Source organism: Mastigoproctus giganteus, chromosome 14, assembly GCF_048544385.1.
Source record: "Mastigoproctus giganteus isolate SK-2022 chromosome 14, ASM4854438v1, whole genome shotgun sequence".
NCBI classification, from domain to species: domain Eukaryota; kingdom Metazoa; phylum Arthropoda; class Arachnida; order Uropygi; family Thelyphonidae; genus Mastigoproctus; species Mastigoproctus giganteus.
The window spans coordinates 27,206,327-27,228,523 of NC_143588.1; the positions used below are offsets into that span (position 1 = coordinate 27,206,327).

Genomic DNA, 22,197 nt, shown 5'->3' on the forward strand with positions numbered 1-22,197 from the left:
GTACATTGTTGGGAGACAAGTAATTGGTCTGTATTTTGTCAGGTTTGTAGTTTCTTTATCCTTAACCTTAAGGTGGGTGGTTCCTTGAGTCAGAGAGAGGGAGATTCTCTGAGCCCACTATTGTTTTGTCTAGCACTCAAACCACTGTTCACCATGCTCAATAACAGCAAATAGGGATATACCCTAAAAGAAGGTACACTCCCCCCCCCCTCTCTCTCTCTCACTTGAGTGCATGGATGACATCAAACTCTACGCCGCAACTGAGAATCAATTCCAACAGCTACTCCAGATGACCAAAGAGCTAAATTGCATCCCGACATCAGGATACAATTTTGCATAGACAAATGCAAGACCCAAGGAATGCATCAAGGACATCCAGTCGAAGCCATGATTGGAGCCATGATAGAGGAAGAGACATACAAATATCTAGGGACGATGCAGGCCCACCAGTTAGAACACAAGGAGATCAAGGTTTGCCTGACTGAGAAATACCATCCGAGACTGAGAAGCCTACTAAAACCAAAGCTGAATCAGTGGGAACATGGTCACAGCCATAAATGCTTACCCAGTCCCAGTACTAAGTACTCCTTCGGGATCATAGATTCGACTAACACTGAGCTGGAGGAGATTATGAGATTAACCAAGATAATGATGACCAAGAGCCACCAAAACCACCAAACATTGGTGATCAGACTGACCATAGCCCATAAAGAGAGAGCAGATTGATCAACCTCATTGAACAAGAGAAAAAGGCAATTAAGAACCTTCACAATTACTTCCAGGAAAACACAGCACCAATCTACCAAACCACAAGAAAGATAGACAAACAGTACACAACCTCAACAAGGAGATCACACTCAAAAGACAGCAGAAACAAAGACAGGAAGCAGAAGACACTCCATGACAGACACTACAATGACCTCCATCAAGACTACATACATAATAGCTTCCAATGCTTGGCTCACGAATGGAAGGCTCTTCCCGGAGAAAAAAGGATTCATGCTTGCCATCCAAGGCCAGTTAATCAATACTAGGAATAACAGGAAATGCATTGCTAAGGAACATAGAATAACAGATGACATATGTCGACGATGCAAGACAATCCAGCACATCCTGAGTGATTACACTCACAGGTGCGACCAGGTGACTAAGATAATACATCAAAAGCTAGCGCAAAACTATAAGCTAATCAAATAAATTTTACCATATTACAAGCACAAGCTTCAGGCCATACTAGAGGCCTCTGCTCCTCCAGAAAACATATGAGGAAAAGATCAGAAAGTAATCAGACTTAAGACTGGAAGTCAAAGATGTGTCATATGGAACAAATAATGACCATCCCAATCACTGTGTCAATCACTGGCATGGTGCCAAAGAGCATGCTCCATAAGAACCCAGAATAGACTTCAGAGAGAACACTTTCATGGAACTCCAGAAAGTTGCAATACTGAATGCCTATAGGATGGTGAGAGTTTCTTGACCAACAGTAACAATAATAACAGAAACTGGAGACAATCAACCACTCCATGCAGTTGGTACCAATACTACCCATCACAGGGCGGAAAAAATCCCATAATGGACAAAAAGGGTTGTTTTTTTTTATAATAATAATAAATAAATAATTTCAAATAATAATAATTTATTTTATTAAATCATTAAAATGTATGTTGAATTTTTTTTTTTTCTAGAAGGAAGAAAGTAAAGTACATTACAAAAAGTTGAGTAAATATTACATTGAAGTGTATGTTGTGTTACTCTCTTACTATCCACTAATAAGCAATGTTAAGCACTAAAGCAACTAAGGCCCATGAGGCATTAGTGGTTTGTTTCTGTTAGTTGTGTGTTTTCTGTGGTCAGTTTGCCTGTTTACTGGAAGAAAAACCATGCAACAGTAGCTAGAATTCAGCCAACCAACCACATCATGAAAATTCCTACAAAAATTCCTTGCAAAACTGATGAGATACAAACCCAGGCCCACTCCACTCAATGTGGAGAGGACAGCAATTACAACCATGGTGCCACCCAAAAGTGAAGTGAAAACAATTACTTTTTTTTTTTTTTTTTTTTTTTATGAAAACCCCAAACACGAAAGGTATCAAAACCTATAGTACTTAGTACCGTGCATGGGTTGAAGGAGAAGTATGGGGGGAGGGGGATGCCGGAAACTTTGCTCTAGAGACTAAACATGGGTTTTACCACTTCAAGCCTCAAATAAGCAAAGTGGTGGTATTTCACCGGTTGATGAAAGTCATCTACCACAAGTTAAGTGTTTATTTGCTTTTCATGTTTCTTAATCATATAGTTCAGCTTTTTTTTAAATTCAATTTAATAAAGCTGAATGCATCCAAAACATTACCTAGCTTGTTTCCCTGTAATACTCCTTTTATATATATAAGTTTATAAGTTGTTTCATCAGTATATATAAGTATATACAGTGGAAAACGTTTAACATGAATATTTCTGTCCATAGGGACAGAAATATTTTTTCATGTTAAAAGAAATATACAAAAAAAAAAAAAAACTCACCAATGTTTTTGATGTTGTAATCAAGAGTTAAGATAGAAAGTTTAAACAAGTTAACATTTTATGCACTATATAACACTAAACAAGGGGCATGTTACAAACAGTTTATTAACACTTAACATGTTCATTGACTTCATCAGATAAAAAATTATTTTTAATTATATTTTTTTACAAAAAAATATTTTTAATTATTTTTTGTAAAAAAAATCTGATATCTTTTTTTGCACCATGTTATTTATCATCTTATTATCTACAAATTGTTCAATATCGTCCATCATTTGGTTCATTTCACCACTCGTATGTATATCTAAATATCTGCGCATACTTTTTATCAATTTTTGCATTTCTGATGTAGTAGGAACATGAACTAACAAATTTATGTCATTGTCTGCATAATCATCACTATCTTCACCCATGGGATCCACTTCCATAGGCCGCACAACGTCCAAAATATCACTATCTGTTAAAATCGGCGGTGTACACAAATTCATCCAAAGATACCGAACTTTCTAAAAGAGATGAAACAGGCCGAAACATTTCACTGAATGTTGCTTCAGCTTCTTGATTGTCTTGAGTAGGCATTAAACCTGTCATTTTGGAAAATCCCGGACGACGAAAACAATTTTCGACAGTCTTTGATGTTACAAGATTCCAAACAGTGCACAACATATGCAATGAATCCAATAAGTTGACAGAGAAATCTTCTTTTGCTTCAATTGTGGCCAAATATTTTTTTAGCAATTGTTTTCGGTAATAAAATTTTAAATTCTGTATTATGCCTTGATCACAAGGCTGTTGTTGTTGTTGTTATTATTTTGGTTTTTAGGAGCATTAGCAACTAAGGCCATATTGCTCCGGGATATGCGGTGGTCATTCCCTTGACCTTTCCGCATCCTCCGTATTTGGTGGTGATGGGCTCGAACCCCGGTCTAATCAAGAAGCGTGTGCTATGCACTGCTGCTCCTTCCCACCTGGCTACGGAGGCGCCTCACAAGGCTGTAAAATGCTCATAGTGTATGGAGACAAAAATTTAACCTTTATAGCTTTTAATATCACTTCAGAGTGAGTTGGACAATTATCAACAATCATGGCAACTTTTCGCTCTTTGCATAAAAAGCGCTTATCTAAATTCAAAAGCCAATCAGTAAATGTTGTCATGGTCACTACGCCTTCTTGTTTACCGTATACTCAACCGGTATTTTTTTTTTTTTTTTTTACATTTTTAAAACAGCGCGGATTCATCCACTTTCTGATAACGAATAAGGGCAGCTTTTCAGATCTGTCCGAATTGCAAGCCACCATTACCGTTATCTTCGCTTTGGACTTTTTGCAGCCAGAACACTGCTGTCCTTTAAACGATAAAAGTTTTATTGGGTAAGCAGCTATAGAACAATGCTGTTTTTCGTCAGAATTAAAGACATTTCTCGCACTATATTCTTCAAGCACGCACTGTGGGTAGACTGCAGCCAATTCAACGTCATACTCGGTGAAACTTGATTTGCTTCACCACAAACATTTTTAAAAACGATGCCATTTCTTTTCTTGAAATGTTCTATCCAGCCTGGATTCGCAGTGAATTCAATCCCCATTTGAATTGCAAACACATCCGCTTTTTCCATTAATAGAGGTCCCGATATTGGAGCATTCTGAGACCTAGCTTGTTTGAACCAAACAAGCAATGCGCCTCCAAATCTTCGTGTTTGGCCATTCTCATCCATTTCCTATCCGGCTCAAACATACTGCACTCAAACATTGCAGTAAGTTGGTCTCTATTCTTTATGATTGCCGACAACGTAGAGTTAGCGATTCCAAACTTTTTACAAATGTCTTTTCGAAGAATCCCCTACATCTATGCTTTAATCAACTCCATTTTAACTTTAAGTGAAATAGCACTTTGTTTACGCCCTGATTTTTACAATGTACAGTTCAGGGTGATAAATTTACGGATTTTTTACCAAAAACGAATTCCCCACTTTATACAGTACGTGTCACTCACTTCAACACTGTAAATAAAATGTTTTGCCCAACGACGGGTAATCCCATTTGTTTAAAATGATAAGGGTGGTGTGCGGCAAGCGGCATCCTTGTACTATCTACATATTGTTTATTATCAGATGTCGGCCTAGTCAATAGAAAGTTGAGTCAAAGTCATAAACAGTAAAAATTTTGTTTAGACGCAGCAGCCGGTATATTATTTTGTTCTTCTGAGATGCAAAATCATTTCATGTTAAGCATTTTTTGTTTCATGTAGATAACAAAAATAAATGTATGAAATCAGATAGCATTTTGTCAGGATCAGAACATTTTTTCATGTTAACCGATTTTTTTATTAAAATGTTTTCATGTTAAATGTTTTCCAGTGTATCTTATATAAGTTTATTTGTCATTTCATTTGTGAACATGTAATTTTGTGCTTATTGTAATCTAGTGTTTATTACTCTTAATAACCCCCATTTATTCTTTAACAAGGATTTAAATGCTCCTGTTTTTCAAGTGTCGGCTGTAATTTGGACAGGAGATGTTCTTGAATGAAACCGTGACAGCAGAAAGCTATGCAAGACTGCCAAAAGGCAACTCATTTCATTTGATGCACTTCAAAATCAATTTTAGGAATTGCTTGTTTTATGCAGGATGGAGCACAGCTAACTATGCAAAATCTGTTTGTGAATTCTTTGGCAAAAAGTTCCAAAACTGATAGCTGGACAGTGAGATTCTATTGAATCTCACTGGCTACTGTGTTCCACAGATTTAAGATCTAGTGATGAGGATTCATAAAGGACAAAACATTTAATAATAAACACAGGTCTCTGCTGGAGTTTCAGGCTTGAATCAATAGTTAGAGGAAATGAGAACATTTCTCAGGGATTGTGCCTTGATGTGTTGCTCTGTGCCCATACACCACAATTTCATAAAGACCAAATGGTCTTTATGAGACTGATGTTGGATCACCAAAAGAAACACTTACTGAACACATGTAAATTTTTGGTTTTTTTAAATTTAAGTATACCCTTTCTATTGTGATATTATTAATTAAAATATATGTTTAGTGGTATTATTTACAGTCAAACATGCTTCCTTACTTACGGAACACCCTGTATACATGTAAATAAAACAATGGACCACATCTAAATATAAACATAACATTTATGTAAAATAATGTATATATGGGCGCCTCCGTAGCCAGGTGGGAAGGAGCAGCAGTGCGTAGCACACGCTTCTTGATTAGACCGGGGTTCGAGCCCGTCACCACCAAATACGGAGGATGCGGAAAGGTCATTCAGGGAATGACCACCGCATATCACGGAGCAATATGGCCTTAGTTGCTAATGCTCCTAAAAACCAAATAACAACAACAACAATGTATATATGAATAAGTAATAAAGTTATTATTAAAACATTTTTAAATAAAAATATAAAAAAAAACAAAAAAAAAAAAAAAAAACAGTAGAACCTGGATAAGAAATTCCCACATAAGAAGTTTTCCCCTGTACTATGTCTGGTTTCTTAATTTTCAATTTCAATTTTATGTACAGCAGGCCCTCGTTATAACACGGTTCGCTTTACGCTGATTCGCTAAAACGCTATTCTTATATTATAACACGTATCTGACTATAACGCTGTCACAAATCACTATAATGCTCTTTTAGAGATTGCATTTTTGGCATATTTAACGAAATCGTTTCATTTGAGGGAGTAGATAGTTTTAAAATGAAAAGCAAAACAGCATTAAAACGTTTCCCATGCAGACTTGAGAAATTTTCCCATGCTCAGTGAAATTTTCTCACTCGCTAATTTAATTGCAGTACAGTGACTTGTTACAAAGTTCTGAGATCAACATTTTAAAAAATGATCAATATTGGATATATGAATTTATCCGAAGTCTAATCATCACTCAGTACAATATTAGACATTGTGCGTAATGGACAATTTACTCAAACATTGCATCATAATTAATGCAACCAACGCAGTCACAACATTTTCGAAGAGTTAATAATGACCAATAAGAATGAAAAAGCAACAATGTCTGGGTGCAGTACGAAGACTACAAATGTAAGAAAAAGACTGAATTTGAAAATTAAAATAGACGTTTTGAAGTGAATCGATTCTGGTCAACGAAAAGCGGATGTGTGCCATAATTTAGGACTGGCAAGTTTAACTGTAAGAACAATTATAAAAAATAAAGAATTTCAGCAACGGAAAGACTGCTGACGAGGGAGTCTGCTGACGAGGCTACTAGTGACGGTCGTGTTCAAAGCCGCTAAGTGGATTTTTCTTATTTATTGATTTGAAATTATTGTTTTTCTAAAACTTTTGATTTAAATTTAGTAGTATAACATTATTTTGTGATTTTTTGATTAATTTGGTGTATTTATTCTTTACTCGGCCTTGTAAAAGTATCTGTAAGGGTTTCCACGTGTTCGTAACTACCGTTACCGTTAGTAACTTTCCCGCCATTGTGATACCGTACTAGATATACCGTAGGTTATATACCGTACTAGATAGCGTTAGTTGAACTTCGTTAGCAGTTAAATTGTACGTTTAAATAAATACATATAACGACTTAGATTACAAACGTAATATAATTAATAACATAACATAATTAATTAATAAATTAATAGAATCATGACTCAGACCAGAGCAGCAAAGCAAAAGGCTCAAGCTAATGGAAGTGCTGTGGCTCAGAGCAGAACTGAGGGGGGCAGTTGTCCTCTGACTCACAGCCTTATAAAATGCACTGTTTGCTTGATGTTTGCAGAGCAATCGGGTACGGGACATGATACTGCCAAGGGGGATGTCTTTGTGTGTGCGCGATGCAAGGAGTGTATCGATATCAGGCAACAACTCGGCGTTCTTGTGGGCCTATATGAGAGCTTGAAGGACAGGGTGGATGCCCTCGAAGAAACTAAATTGAGGGGCCCATCAAGCTCTCAGCTGCCCACATCAACGCCAGAGCTTGCACTTGGGCATCGCGTGACACAGAGGCAACCCCTAAGGCAGAATGCACTGGTCCCGAAGGAACTAGTAGTTGTTGGTGACTCTATTGTCAGGGAAACGGGGAACATGCTTTGTAAAAAAGATAGGTGGAACAGGACCAGGGTATGTCTGCCAGGGGCAAAGGTTGATGACGTTGTAGAGCGAATATCATCTTTTAAGGGCACAAAAGGTGATATAGTTGTACACGTTGGCACTAATGATATTAAGAGTAGGAGACCGGCAGAATTACTTAACAAGTACAGGTCACTGTTGAACAAAAGCCGTGAAGTAGGGTTGAATTTGAAAGTGTCTGCAATTCTGCCCAGACACGATAGGAGGGAGTATATGATAAGAGCCTTGTCGATCAATTCGGCCCTGGAAAGATTGTGCAAGGCTCAAGGGGTAGAATTTTTTCAGCCTGGACTGTACTTGTTAACAGGAGAGATTGCTTCTACAGGGATGGGATACACTTAAATAGAAAGGGTGCAAGAATATTTGCTGATGCTATCGAGGCAGTGTTAGGTGGGTCGGAAAACTGCTAGCTTGGGGGGAGACAAAGACCAATAGATTGAAAGTAGCCACTTGCAGAGGTGAAAGAGATTCTTGCACTGCTTCTATTAGAATAAGCAGAAGCCTGAAAAACAAGATGCATGGTATTTCAGAGACTGCTGGGAGCCATTGCAGTACAAGTAAACACATGGGTTGTGTTAGGGTAGCTAAGAATAGAAACGGGTGCAGGTATACTTGCGTGTACACCAATGCTAGGAGTTTAGTAAATAAATTTGATGAATTTGAGGTATTGCTCAAAACATCGAAGGCAGATATTGTTGGGATATCAGAGACGTGGTGTCACACAGATATAAGGGATGCAGAACTGCAATTTGGGGAGTTCAACGTCTACAGAAAGGATAGACAGGATAGGAAGGGAGGAGGGGTTATGCTATTAGTTAAGAAACACATAAAAACCAAGGAAGTGAAGCCAGTCGACATCGCTGGACAGTGCAGTGTGGAGTCAGTTTGGTGTGACATAAACATTGGGGGATCAAAATTGAGAGTAGGAGTGTGCTATAGGCCAAATGACTCTGATGAGTATAATAAGGAACTGTACAGGGAAATAGAGTGGGCCAGTAAATCAGAGTGTCTGGGAGATTTTAATTTCCCAGATATTGACTGGAATTTGGGGGCTGGTTACTCACACACTAGCAGGACTTTTGTGGATTTATTGGATGATTGTTTTCTACATCAGCATGTTCGGGAGGCAACTAGAGGGAGTAATACTCTTGATTTGATTATCAGCAGTGATTCTTCATGCATTAAGAATCTGCAGGTAAATGAACCACTAGGTGGCAGTGATCACAGTGTGCTGAAGTGGGATTTACTCAAAGAGGTAACTACCATTAGGGGTAAAGGGAAGGGTTATTGCTTCCGTAAAGGCGACTACGATGGACTGAGACAGTATTTAAATTCTATACAGTGGGACCAACTGATGATGTTACCAACAGCAAATTCAAAATGGGAAGCATTCAAAGAACTTATCTTGGAAGCTACTAGGCTTTACATACCAACTAAGAAATATTGTTCAAGGTTTAGGCCAAAATGGATGTCAGATGAACTAATGAGGCATATGGCAGAGAAGAAAAATGCATGGGATATATACAAATTAACACATGACACAGAAGCCTATGATAGATACAAGTTCATATGCAACCAAGTTACAAAGGAGGTTAGGCAGGCGAAGGCAGATTACGAGAAATCCTTGGCAAGGGATGCAAAGAAAAACAGCAAAGAGTTCTTTACTTATGTAAACTCTAGAAGGAAGGGGATGAATCAGATTGGTCCACTTGATATTGATGGGTCAAGTGTTGATGATCCTGCTCAGGTAGCTAACAAACTAAATGAATATTTTGCATCGACATTCACACATGAGGAGTTATTCAGCGAGGGGAATGCCAGAGGTGTATTCAACTCTAACAGTAAGCTACAGAATCTTGAAATAACTGGGAGTAAAGTGGAGGAGAAACTGTTGAAGATAAACACAAGAAAGGCACCTGGGGTGGATGGGATCTATCCAGTTATATTAAAGGAGGCAGCAAAGGAAGTAAGCAAACCCTTAGCCATAATTATGAGAGCTTCCTTAGACTCAGGGGAGGTACCCATAGACTGGAAATGTGCAAATGTGACCCCAATTCACAAAGGAGGATCAAAGGCTGACACAAGTAATTATAGACCTGTGAGCTTAACTTCTGTTCCAGGAAAATTAATGGAGGCACTGGTTAAAGAAGCACTGCAGGATCATTTAGACAAGACTTCAGTTATAGCTCAGACACAGCATGGTTTTGTTAAGGGGAGGTCTAGCCTGACCAACTTGATTGGATACTATGATGCAGTCACAAAAGAACTGGATGCAGGGAATAACTTTGATATTATATACTTGGATCTTAGAAAGGCTTTTGATACTGTTGCACATGGAAGACTGCTACACAAATTGGAGCAGTGTGACATTGGAGGCAAATTGCTGCTATGGATAAAGGGGTGGTTGAGGGGGAGAAGACAGAGAGTGGTAATCAATGGACACTGCTCATCGTGGACTGATGTTATTAGTGGAGTCCCTCAGGGCTCAGTGTTGGGTCCATTATTGTTTTCTGTATTTATAAATGATATTGATGATGGTATATCGGGCTTAATGTCCAAGTTTGCAGACGATACAAAGGTTGGCAGGGTTGTCAAGGACACTACTGACACTATGCTGCTGCAACAGGATCTGGAAAGGTTGAGCAGATGGGCTGAGAGGTGGCAAATGAAGTTTAACATTGACAAATGAAAGTACTACACATGGGAAACAGCAACCCCAGAGCAACGTATCAACTCTGTGGTACTACACTGACAGTGGTAGAGAATGAAAGGGACTTGGGGGTGGTTGTGCAGGCAGATATGAAGTTCTCTGAGCAGTGCAGACGGGCTGCAAGAGTAGCTCATGGAGTATTGTCAATGATATACAGGAATTTTTCCAGCAGGGATAAGGAGGTGATTATTCCATTGTATAAGGCGATGGTCAGGCCACACCTAGAGTACTGTATACAGGTCTGGAGGCCTCATTTCAAGAAGGATGTAGAGCTGCTGGAACGAGTACAGAGAAGGGCAACAAGATTAGTCAATGGAACAAAGGGGTGCTCTTACGAAGAAAGGCTTAAGTTTTGCAAATTACAGTGTCTGGAGACTAGGCACCAGCGAGGTGATCTGATAGAGGTGTATAAAGCCTTGAATGGTTTAAGCATGCTCAATGCTGATGGGATTCTTCCTCTAGCTCAGAAAAATCACCTGAGAGGGCATAAATTCAAATTGAAGAAAGACAGATGTAGGATAGACGTGCGGAAATTTGCCTTTAGCCAGCGGGTGGTTGGTTGGTGGAACAGACTTCCATCCGTTGTGGTGGAGGTTGATAGCCTAAATAAGTTTAAGGCTCAGCTGGACAGGTATTTTGAACGAACAGAGGGGTGAAGTGGAAGTGGGTTTTTTTTTTTTTTTTTTGGCTGATGCTGCATAAGCTTGCTTTCTTGCATCAAATGCCTCTACTAATGCTAATGCTAAAAAAAGACAGCTGTTCCACTGCAAGCAACTAGGGCTAGGCTGGCTATTAGGATTGAAATGGAGAGACTTTAACTAATTTTATTATCTTCAATAAAGTTATCTTCAATAAAATTATCTTCAATATCTGCATTGGATATTATCTTAATATCCAATGCAGAATTCAGTTAAGTTAAATATTATAAAAAAAAACAAGAAGAGAGAGACAGAGAGATTAGCCAATATGCTGATCTGAAGAAAACTCACCTAAAAAAAAAAAAAAAAAAATGTGGAACCATTTAAAACTACTAATGGCTGGTTGAATAGATTTAAAATCCAGGGAGAAGCCGCAAGTGCAGATCACAGAGTTGAAACATTCAAAAAAGAACTTGTTAAAATTATTGAGGAAGGGTATTATATGTCAACTGCTCAACAAGTTTTTAACATAGATGAAGCAGGACTTTTTTGGAAACGAATGCCTAAAGAAGTTTTATATTGAAAGAAGAAAAATATATGCCAGGTTTCAAAGCAGCGAAGGATCGGTCAACTTTATTGTTGGGTGGTAGTGCTGCGGGGAGATTTAAAATTAAAACCCCTTTTAGTTTACCAGTAAGAGGGCCAAAGTACAACACAAAATTGACACATTTTTCATGATTAAATTCATCCATCAAATTAAATCAATTTAGATCAATTAAATTCATTTTGATTGGAATTTTAAGTTCAATTTTGATACGTAAGTAGTTACCACATAATACGTATGTAATGCAGAATATTTTATATGTACAAATATTTGAATATAAAATATTTTGACCGACATTTGTGCATCTTTTCACTAGCATTCATTATTGATTAGGAAATATCCTATGGCACCGACCACAACTCACAAATACACATGTTACCTTGGGGGAATGCTGCGCTCGCTTAGGGCGGATTCACTTAGCACTCTGTTTTTAGGGAATGAATTATCAGCATTAAGCGGGGTCACCTGTATTGTAATGTATTATTTTCCTGGGAAGAAGAAGTTTCCTGCATAAAAATTTCATGATAAAGAATACACTGTGTATTATTATAATGACGTTTTCCTACATAATACATTTTTTTAAATATAGAAATTCTTTATTTTTATATTAAAAAATATAAAACAATATGCAGGTAATCGAAAAGAACATTTTGGTAATTGAACAAGTTAGAGCCAAGCATCATTTTAGTTCGTGGTAAATCACTAAAGTAGTTGAAATGGCATTGTTTTTGTTACATCTCATATTCTCTGAATGGAATGTCTTTGCAACGAGTTACCCTGATATTGCACTACTTCCAATAAGCAATGTTTTGCCAGTGGAGAAGACTGTTACTTATTCTCAGCAGATACCACCACCCCTGGGTGGTGGTATCTGCTGAGAATAAGTAACAGTCTTGAATAAGGTAGTTCAATATCAGGGCAACTTTTGTGAAGGCATTCACAATATGAAATATAGCAAAAATGATGCCATTTCACCTACTTCGGTGATTTACTACGATGAACCAAATGCTTCTATGCACTAACATATTCGATTACTGAATTTTCCATAGTCAGAGGCTTTCAGCACTAAAATCTCTTTAGTATAAACATTTTGATATAATGAATGTCACAAGTGCTTTCGTTGATATCCATAATTGGATACATCGACCACATTACACGTTAAGGTCTGATGGTTGTTAACAGTTCTAAATTACTTAGTAGATTGTTGCTCTGTCTTATTGTACTTGTGATCTTTTAAGGTATGTTGAAACTCCAAAGGAACTCATTCTTCCAACAGGTAATGAGTTTAATGAACAGAATTGTTAAGCAATTATAAATCCTCAATTTAAAAATGTTGTTTCCTATAGGCAAAGTAAAATATTTATAAATTCTGAAATAGTACTTAAAAATCATCTTTAACTTATGTATGTGTATCTTTTCATTTTTATTTGTGTATTTAATATTTCACACCCTTAGGTAATTTTCCCTTCTAAAAGGTTTTGCCTAATAAGAAGTTCTAAACCTCCAGTCCCTTGGAAAAGTTTTTATTAGGGTTCTACTATGTGTGTGTGTGTATTGTTTTTATATATATATATATATATTGTTTATACAATTGTTTTACAATTGTGTTTACACAATTGTTTATATATATATATATATATATATATAAACATGTGAAATTATGTATAAAATATGGAATTGCGGAAAAAGAGTATCAGAAGAGACTAATGCGATCAAAATAATTATTAAACATAACAGTCTGTAAAACATATATTACACTATATTATTAAAGTGATGAAATTTTAAACTTTGAACAAGTAAATACATGGGCTGCGTTAGGGTTACTAGGAGTAGAAACATCTGCATGTATACTTGCATGTACACCAATGCTAGAAGTATAGTTAATAAATTAGATGAGCTTGAAGTGCTAGTTAAGACATCAAAGGCAGATATTGTTGGGATATCAGAGACATGGTGTCACACAGACATAAGCAGTGCAGAAGTGGAATTTGGGGAGTACAATGTGTACAGAAAGGATAGATGGGACAGGAAGGGAGGAGGGGTTATGCTGTTAGTTAAGAAACACAAAATCTAAGGAAGTACATCCAATTGATGTGGATGGACAATGCAATGTTGAGTCTGTTTGGTGTGACATAAGCACTGGGAAAGTAAAAATGAGAGTAGGTGTGTGTTATAGGCCTAATGACTCTGATGAGTATAATAAGAAACTGTAGAAGGAAACAGAGTGGGCCAGTAAATCAGTCTTATAATAGGGGATTTTAATTTTCCAGATATTGAGTGGAATTTGTGGGTTGGTCACTCATACACTAGCAAGGCTTTTGTGGATTTATTGGATGATTGTTTTCTACATCAGCATGTTCGGGAGGCAACTACAGGGAGTAATACTCTTGATCTGATTATCAGTAGTGATTCTTCATGCATTAAGAATCTGCAGATAAAGTAACTACTAGGTGACAGTTATCACAGTGTGCTGAAGTGGGATTTACTCAAAGGGGTAACTACCATCAAGGGTAAAGGCAAGGGTTTATTCTTTTGTAAAGGCGACTACGATGGTCTGAGACAGTATTCAAATTCTATATGGTAGAACCAACTGATGATATTACCAACAGCAAATTCAAAATGGGAAGCATTCAAAGAATTAATCTTGGAAGCTACTAGGCTCTTCAAACCAACAAAGAAATATTGTTCAACGTTTAGGCCTAAATGGATGTCAGATCAACTAATTATTAGAGCCTACGATAGATATAAGCTGGTCTGTAACCAAGTCACAAAGGAGGTTACGAGATTACGAGAAATCTTTGGCAAAGGATGCAAAGAAAAACAGCAAAGAGTTATTTACTTATGTAAACTCTGGAAGGAAGGAGATGAATCAGATAGGTCCACTTGATATCGATGGTTCAACTGTTGATGATCCTGCTCAGGTAGCAAACAAACTAAATGAATATTTTGCATCGACATTCACACGAGGAGTTATTCAGGGATGGGAATGCCATCCCTGAATTGATGTGAAGAGGAATAAGAGGTGCATTCAACTCTGGCAGTAAGCTAGATAATCTTGTAATAACTTAGAGTAAAGTGGAGGAGAAATTGTTGAAGATAAACACAAGAAAGGAACCTGGGGTGGGTGGAATCTATCCAGTTATATTAAAGGAGGCGACAAAGGAAGTAAGCAAACCCTTAACCATAATTATGAGAGTTTCCCTGGACTCAGGGGAGGTATCAATGGACTGGAGATGTGCAAATGTGACCCCAATCCAGAAAGGAGGATCAAAGGGAGACACAGGTAATTACAGACCTGTTAGTTTAACTTCTGTTCCAGGGAAATTAATGGAAGCACTGGTTAAAGAAGCATTGCAGGATCATCTAGACCAGGGGTGGGCACCTTTTTTCGTCAGCGGGCCGAATGAAATTTTCATATCACGATGCGGGCCGGATGAAATTTTCGCATCATGATGCGGGCCGGAATAGATTGAACGATTTAATAAAAAAAATCAGAACCTAAAAAAATGTTATATTATTTGAATTACCAAATTATTAATGTATTTTCAAAAAAAAATATCTGAATGTCCAATTATCATTGAAAATGCGGCATTCGGCATCAATTTTTCTTTTTTTTTTAATTGGCTCATTTTATGGGCTATAAATTATATTAAATTAAAAATTGTAATAATTAGAAAAGGCATAAAACATAAAATATCTCGCACCAATATTATTTTTTTTCAATAAGAAGTCAAACCCAAAGGAACTTCGTTCGATCGATGCTACAATAATAATTAGGAAATAACTCTTTGACGCTGCGTAGAATCACTTGGTTACTGTTGTACTGGCCGCGATTCCTGATTAAACCGAACGTTTACAGCGAGTGTAGTCAGGTATGGATTTTCTATATTTGTGCATTTACCAAGGGGGCTGGATTCAACATAATCGCGGGCCGGATGTGGCCCGCGGGCCGGCTGTTGCCCCCCCTGATTTAGACAATACTTCAGTTATAGCTCGGAAACAGCATGGGTTTGTTAACGGGAAGTCTTATCTGAATAATTTGATTGGATACTATGATGTAGTCACAAAAAAACTGGATGCAAAGAATAACTTTGATATCATATATTTGGATCTTAGAAGAGCCTTTGATACTGTTGCACATGGAAGATTGCTGCACAAATTGGAGCAGTGTGGCACTGGAAGCAAATTGCTGTTATGGATAAAGGGATGGTTGAGTGGAAGAAGACAGAGAGTGGTAATCAATGGACACTGCTCTTCGTGGACTAATATTATTATTGGAGTCCCTCAGAGTTCAGTGTTGGGTCCATTGGTGTTTTCTATATTTATAAATGATATTGATGATGGTATATCAGGCTTAATGTCCAAGTTTACAGTCGATACGAAGGTTAGCAAGGTTGTTAATGACACTAATGACAGTACGCTGCTGCAACAGGATCTAGAAAAGTTGAGCAGATGGGCTGAGAGGTGGCAAATAAAGATTAACATTGACAAATGTCAAGTACTACATATGGGAAGCAGTAATCCCAGAGCAACTTCTATTGGAATGAGCAGCAGCCTGGAAAACAAGATGTAGGATATTTCAGAGACTGCTGGGAATCACTGTGGTACAAGTAAACACATGAGTTGTGTTAGAGTAGCTAAAATACGAACAGGTGCATGTATACTTTCGTGTACACCAATGCTAGGAGTTTGGTAAATAAATTTGATGAATTTGAGGTATTGCTCAAAACATCAAAGGCAGATATTGTTGGGATATCAGAGACGTGGTGTCACACAGATATAAGGGAATGCAGAACTGGAATTTGGGGAGTACAATGTGTACAGAAAGGATAAACAGGACAGGAAGGGAGGAGGGGTTATGCTATTAGTTAAGTAAGACAAAACCCAAGGAAGTGAAGCCAGTTGACATCGCTGGACAGTGCAGTGTCGAGTCAGTTTGGTGTGACATAAGAATTGGGAGATCAAAATTCAGAGTAGAAGTCTTCTATAGGCCTAATGACTCTGATTAGTATAATAAGAAACTGTACAAGGAAATAGAGTGGGCCAATAAATCAGACAGTCTTATAGTGGGGATTTTAATTTTCCAGATATTGAGTGGAATTTGTGGGTTGGTCACTCACACACTAGCAAGGCTTTTGTGGATTTACTGGATGATTGTTTTCTATATCAGTATGTTCGGGAGGCAATTAGAGGGAGTAATACTTTTGATCTGATTATCAGTAGTGATTCCTCATGCATTAAGAATCTGCAGATAAAGGAACCACTAGGTGGCAGTGATCACAGTGTGCTGAAGTGGGATTTACTCAAAGAGGTAACTACCATCAAGGGTAAAGGGAAGGGTTTTTTCTTTCCTAAAGGCGACTACGATGGTCTGAGACAGTATTCAAATTCTATACAGTGGATCCAACTGATGATGTTACCAACAGCAAATTCAAAATGGGAAGCATTCAAAGAACTTATCTTGGAAGCTACTAGGCTTTACATACAAACTAAGAAATACTGTTCAAGGTTTAGGCCTAAATGGATGTCAGATCAACTAATTATTAGAGCCTACGATAGATATAAGCTGGTCTGTAACCAAGTCACAAAGGAGGTTACGAGATTACGAGAAATCTTTGGCAAAGGATGCAAAGAAAAACAGCAAAGAGTTATTTACTTATGTAAACTCTGGAAGGAAGGAGATGAATCAGATAGGTCCACTTGATATCGATGGTTCAACTGTTGATGATCCTGCTCAGGTAGCAAACAAACTAAATGAATATTTTGCATCGACATTCACACGAGGAGTTATTCAGGGATGGGAATGCCATCCCTGAATTGATGTGAAGAGGAATAAGAGGTGCATTCAACTCTGGCAGTAAGCTAGATAATCTTGTAATAACTTAGAGTAAAGTGGAGGAGAAATTGTTGAAGATAAACACAAGAAAGGAACCTGGGGTGGGTGGAATCTATCCAGTTATATTAAAGGAGGCGACAAAGGAAGTAAGCAAACCCTTAACCATAATTATGAGAGTTTCCCTGGACTCAGGGGAGGTATCAATGGACTGGAGATGTGCAAATGTGACCCCAATCCAGAAAGGAGGATCAAAGGGAGACACAGGTAATTACAGACCTGTTAGTTTAACTTCTGTTCCAGGGAAATTAATGGAAGCACTGGTTAAAGAAGCATTGCAGGATCATCTAGACCAGGGGTGGGCACCTTTTTTCGTCAGCGGGCCGAATGAAATTTTCATATCACGATGTGGGCCGGATGAAATTTTCGCATCATGATGCGGGCCGGAATAGATTGAACGATTTAATAAAAAAAATCAGAACCTAAAAAAATGTTATATTATTTGAATTACCAAATTATTAATGTATTTTCAAAAAAAAATATCTGAATGTCCAATTATCATTGAAAATGCGGCATTCGGCATCAATTTTTCTTTTTTTTTTAATTGGCTCATTTTATGGGCTATAAATTATATTAAATTAAAAATTGTAATAATTAGAAAAGGCATAAAACATAAAATATCTCGCACCAATATTATTTTTTTTCAATAAGAAGTCAAACCCAAAGGAACTTCGTTCGATCGATGCTACAATAATAATTAGGAAATAACTCTTTGACGCTGCGTAGAATCACTTGGTTACTGTTGTACTGGCCGCGATTCCTGATTAAACCGAACGTTTACAGCGAGTGTAGTCAGGTATGGATTTTCTATATTTGTGCATTTACCAAGGGGGCTGGATTCAACATAATCGCGGGCCGGATGTGGCCCGCGGGCCGGCTGTTGCCCCCCCTGATTTAGACAATACTTCAGTTATAGCTCGGAAACAGCATGGGTTTGTTAACGGGAAGTCTTATCTGAATAATTTGATTGGATACTATGATGTAGTCACAAAAAAACTGGATGCAAAGAATAACTTTGATATCATATATTTGGATCTTAGAAGAGCCTTTGATACTGTTGCACATGGAAGATTGCTGCACAAATTGGAGCAGTGTGGCACTGGAAGCAAATTGCTGTTATGGATAAAGGGATGGTTGAGTGGAAGAAGACAGAGAGTGGTAATCAATGGACACTGCTCTTCGTGGACTAATATTATTATTGGAGTCCCTCAGAGTTCAGTGTTGGGTCCATTGGTGTTTTCTGTATTTATAAATGATATTGATGATGGTATATCAGGCTTAATGTCCAAGTTTACAGTCGATACGAAGGTTAGCAAGGTTGTTAATGACACTAATGACAGTACGCTGCTGCAACAGGATCTAGAAAAGTTGAGCAGATGGGCTGAGAGGTGGCAAATAAAGATTAACATTGACAAATGTCAAGTACTACATATGGGAAGCAGTAATCCCAGAGCAACTTCTATTGGAATGAGCAGCAGCCTGGAAAACAAGATGTAGGATATTTCAGAGACTGCTGGGAATCACTGTGGTACAAGTAAACACATGAGTTGTGTTAGAGTAGCTAAAATACGAACAGGTGCATGTATACTTTCGTGTACACCAATGCTAGGAGTTTGGTAAATAAATTTGATGAATTTGAGGTATTGCTCAAAACATCAAAGGCAGATATTGTTGGGATATCAGAGACGTGGTGTCACACAGATATAAGGGAATGCAGAACTGGAATTTGGGGAGTACAATGTGTACAGAAAGGATAAACAGGACAGGAAGGGAGGAGGGGTTATGCTATTAGTTAAGTAAGACAAAACCCAAGGAAGTGAAGCCAGTTGACATCGCTGGACAGTGCAGTGTCGAGTCAGTTTGGTGTGACATAAGAATTGGGAGATCAAAATTCAGAGTAGAAGTCTTCTATAGGCCTAATGACTCTGATTAGTATAATAAGAAACTGTACAAGGAAATAGAGTGGGCCAATAAATCAGACAGTCTTATAGTGGGGATTTTAATTTTCCAGATATTGAGTGGAATTTGTGGGTTGGTCACTCACACACTAGCAAGGCTTTTGTGGATTTACTGGATGATTGTTTTCTATATCAGTATGTTCGGGAGGCAATTAGAGGGAGTAATACTTTTGATCTGATTATCAGTAGTGATTCCTCATGCATTAAGAATCTGCAGATAAAGGAACCACTAGGTGGCAGTGATCACAGTGTGCTGAAGTGGGATTTACTCAAAGAGGTAACTACCATCAAGGGTAAAGGGAAGGGTTTTTTCTTTCCTAAAGGCGACTACGATGGTCTGAGACAGTATTCAAATTCTATACAGTGGATCCAACTGATGATGTTACCAACAGCAAATTCAAAATGGGAAGCATTCAAAGAACTTATCTTGGAAGCTACTAGGCTTTACATACAAACTAAGAAATACTGTTCAAGGTTTAGGCCTAAATGGATGTCAGATGAACTAATGAGACATATGGCAGAGAAGAAAAACGCATGGGTTACATATAAATTAATGGGTGATATGGAAGTCTATTATAGATATAAGCTGGTCTGTAACCAAGTCACAAAGCAGATTAGGCAGGCAAAGGCAGATGATGAGAAATCCTTGGCAAAGGATGCAAAGAAAAACAGAAAAGAGTTCTTTACCTATGTTAACTCTAGAAAGAAAGGATGAATCAGATTGGTCCACTGGATATTGATGGATCAACAGTTGAGGATCCTGCTAAGTTGGCTAACAAACTAAATGAGTATTTTGCATTTACATTCACACATGAGGAGTTATTCAGGAAGGAGAATGCCAGAGGTGAAGTAAACTCTGGCAGTGAGCTAGATGATTTTGTAATAACTGAGAGGAAAGTGGAGGAGAAATTCTTGAAGATAAAAATAAAAATGGCACCTGGGGTGGATGGGATCTATCTAGTTATATTAAAGGAGGCAGCAAAGTAAGTAAGCAAACCGTGACCATAATTATGAGAGCTTATTTGGACTCAGGGGAGGTACCCATAGACTGGAGATGTGCAAATGTGACCCCAATTCACAAAGGAGGATCAAAGGCTGACACAAGTAATTATAGTCCTGTGAGTTTATCTTCTGTTCCAGGAAAATTAATGGAGGCACTGATTAAAGAAGCACTGCAGGATTATCTAGACAAGACTTCAGTTATAGCTCGGACACAGCATAGTTTTGTAAAGGGAAAGTCTTGCCTGACCAATTTGATTGGATACTATGATGCAGTCACAAAAGAACTGGATGCAGGGAATAACTCTGATATTATATATTTCAATCTTAGAAAGGCTTTTGATACTATTGCACATGGAAGACTGCTGCACAAATTGGAGCAGTGTGGCATTGGAGGTAAATTGCTGTTATGGATAAAGGGACGGTTGAGGGAGAGAAGACAGAGAGTGGTAATCAATGGACACTGCTCATCGGGGACTAATGTTATTAGTGGAGTCCCTCAGGGTTCAGTGTTGGGTCCATTATTGTTTTCTGTATTTATGAATGATATTGATGATTGTATATCAAGCTTAATGTCCAAGTTTGCAGACGATACAAAGGTTGGCAGGGTTGTTAAGGACACTACTGACACTATGCTGCTGCAACAGGATCTGGAAAGGTTGGGCAGATGGGCTGAGAGGTGGCAAACGAAGTTTAACATTGACAAATGTAAAGTACTACATATGGGAAACAGCAACCCCAGAGCAATGTATCAATTCTGTGGTACTACACTGACAGTGGTAGAGAATGAAAAGGACCTGGGGGTAATTGTGCAGGCAGATATGAAGTTCTCTGAGCAATGCAGATGGTCTGCAAGAGTAGCTCATGATGTCTTGTCAATGATATACAGGAATTTTTCAAGCATGGATAAGATGATTATCCCCTTGTATAAGGCAATGGGCAGGTCAGACCTTGAGTACTGTATACAGGTCTGGAAGCCTCATTTTAAGAAAGATGTAAAGCTGTTGGAACGAGTACAGAGAATGGCAACAAGATTAGTGAATGGAACAATGGGTTGCTCTTACGAAGAAAGGCTTAAGTTTTGCAAATTTCAGTGTCTGGAGACTAGGCACCTGCGAAGTGATCTGATTGAGGTGTATAAGCCTTGAATGGTTTGAGCATGCTCAATGCACATGGGATTGTTCCTCTTGCTCAGAATTGCCTGAGAGGGCATAAATTCAAATTGAGGAAAGACGGTTGTAGGATAGATGTGTAGAAGTTTGCCTTTAGCCAACGGGTGGGTTGTTTGATGGAACAAACTTCCATCTGTCATTGTAGAGTTGATAGCTTCAAGAGATTCAAGGCAGAACTTGAAAAACATTTGGAGCAAGTGGATGGGTGAAATAAGGGGGTTTTTTTTGGCTGATTCTATATAAGCTTGCTTTCTTGCATCATGCCTTTGCTAAAGCTAATGCTAATTTAATAAGAATTTCGAATATAAGTATTAGGGGTGAAAAAATATACCTATAAGGCCATAGTGCCAAGCATTTAGGTAACCTATGTTGTACTTCAGTGTTGTACCTTATAAATAAACACATAGATTATAATAAAATAATAAAAATAAAATGATGATGTAGCAAATTATTGATTAATGGATACATTGAATGGAACGTTGACTAGGGCTAGCTTCACTCAATACATCCTATCAATAATTGGATAAGGCTATCTGTTTATGGTTGCCATTTCCGAGTTTGTCTAGGCTCAAATATACTAAGAATATAATTTCT

At 37.9% G+C, this 22,197-nt stretch overlaps 1 protein-coding gene across 5 annotated transcripts in view; it reads right to left on the minus strand.

Annotated features, from left to right (window-relative positions):
- LOC150075030 (uncharacterized) overlaps positions 1-22,197 on the minus strand; it is a 322,726-nt gene that overhangs the window by 88,236 nt on the left and 212,293 nt on the right. The gene's annotated exons all lie outside the window — the stretch shown is intronic.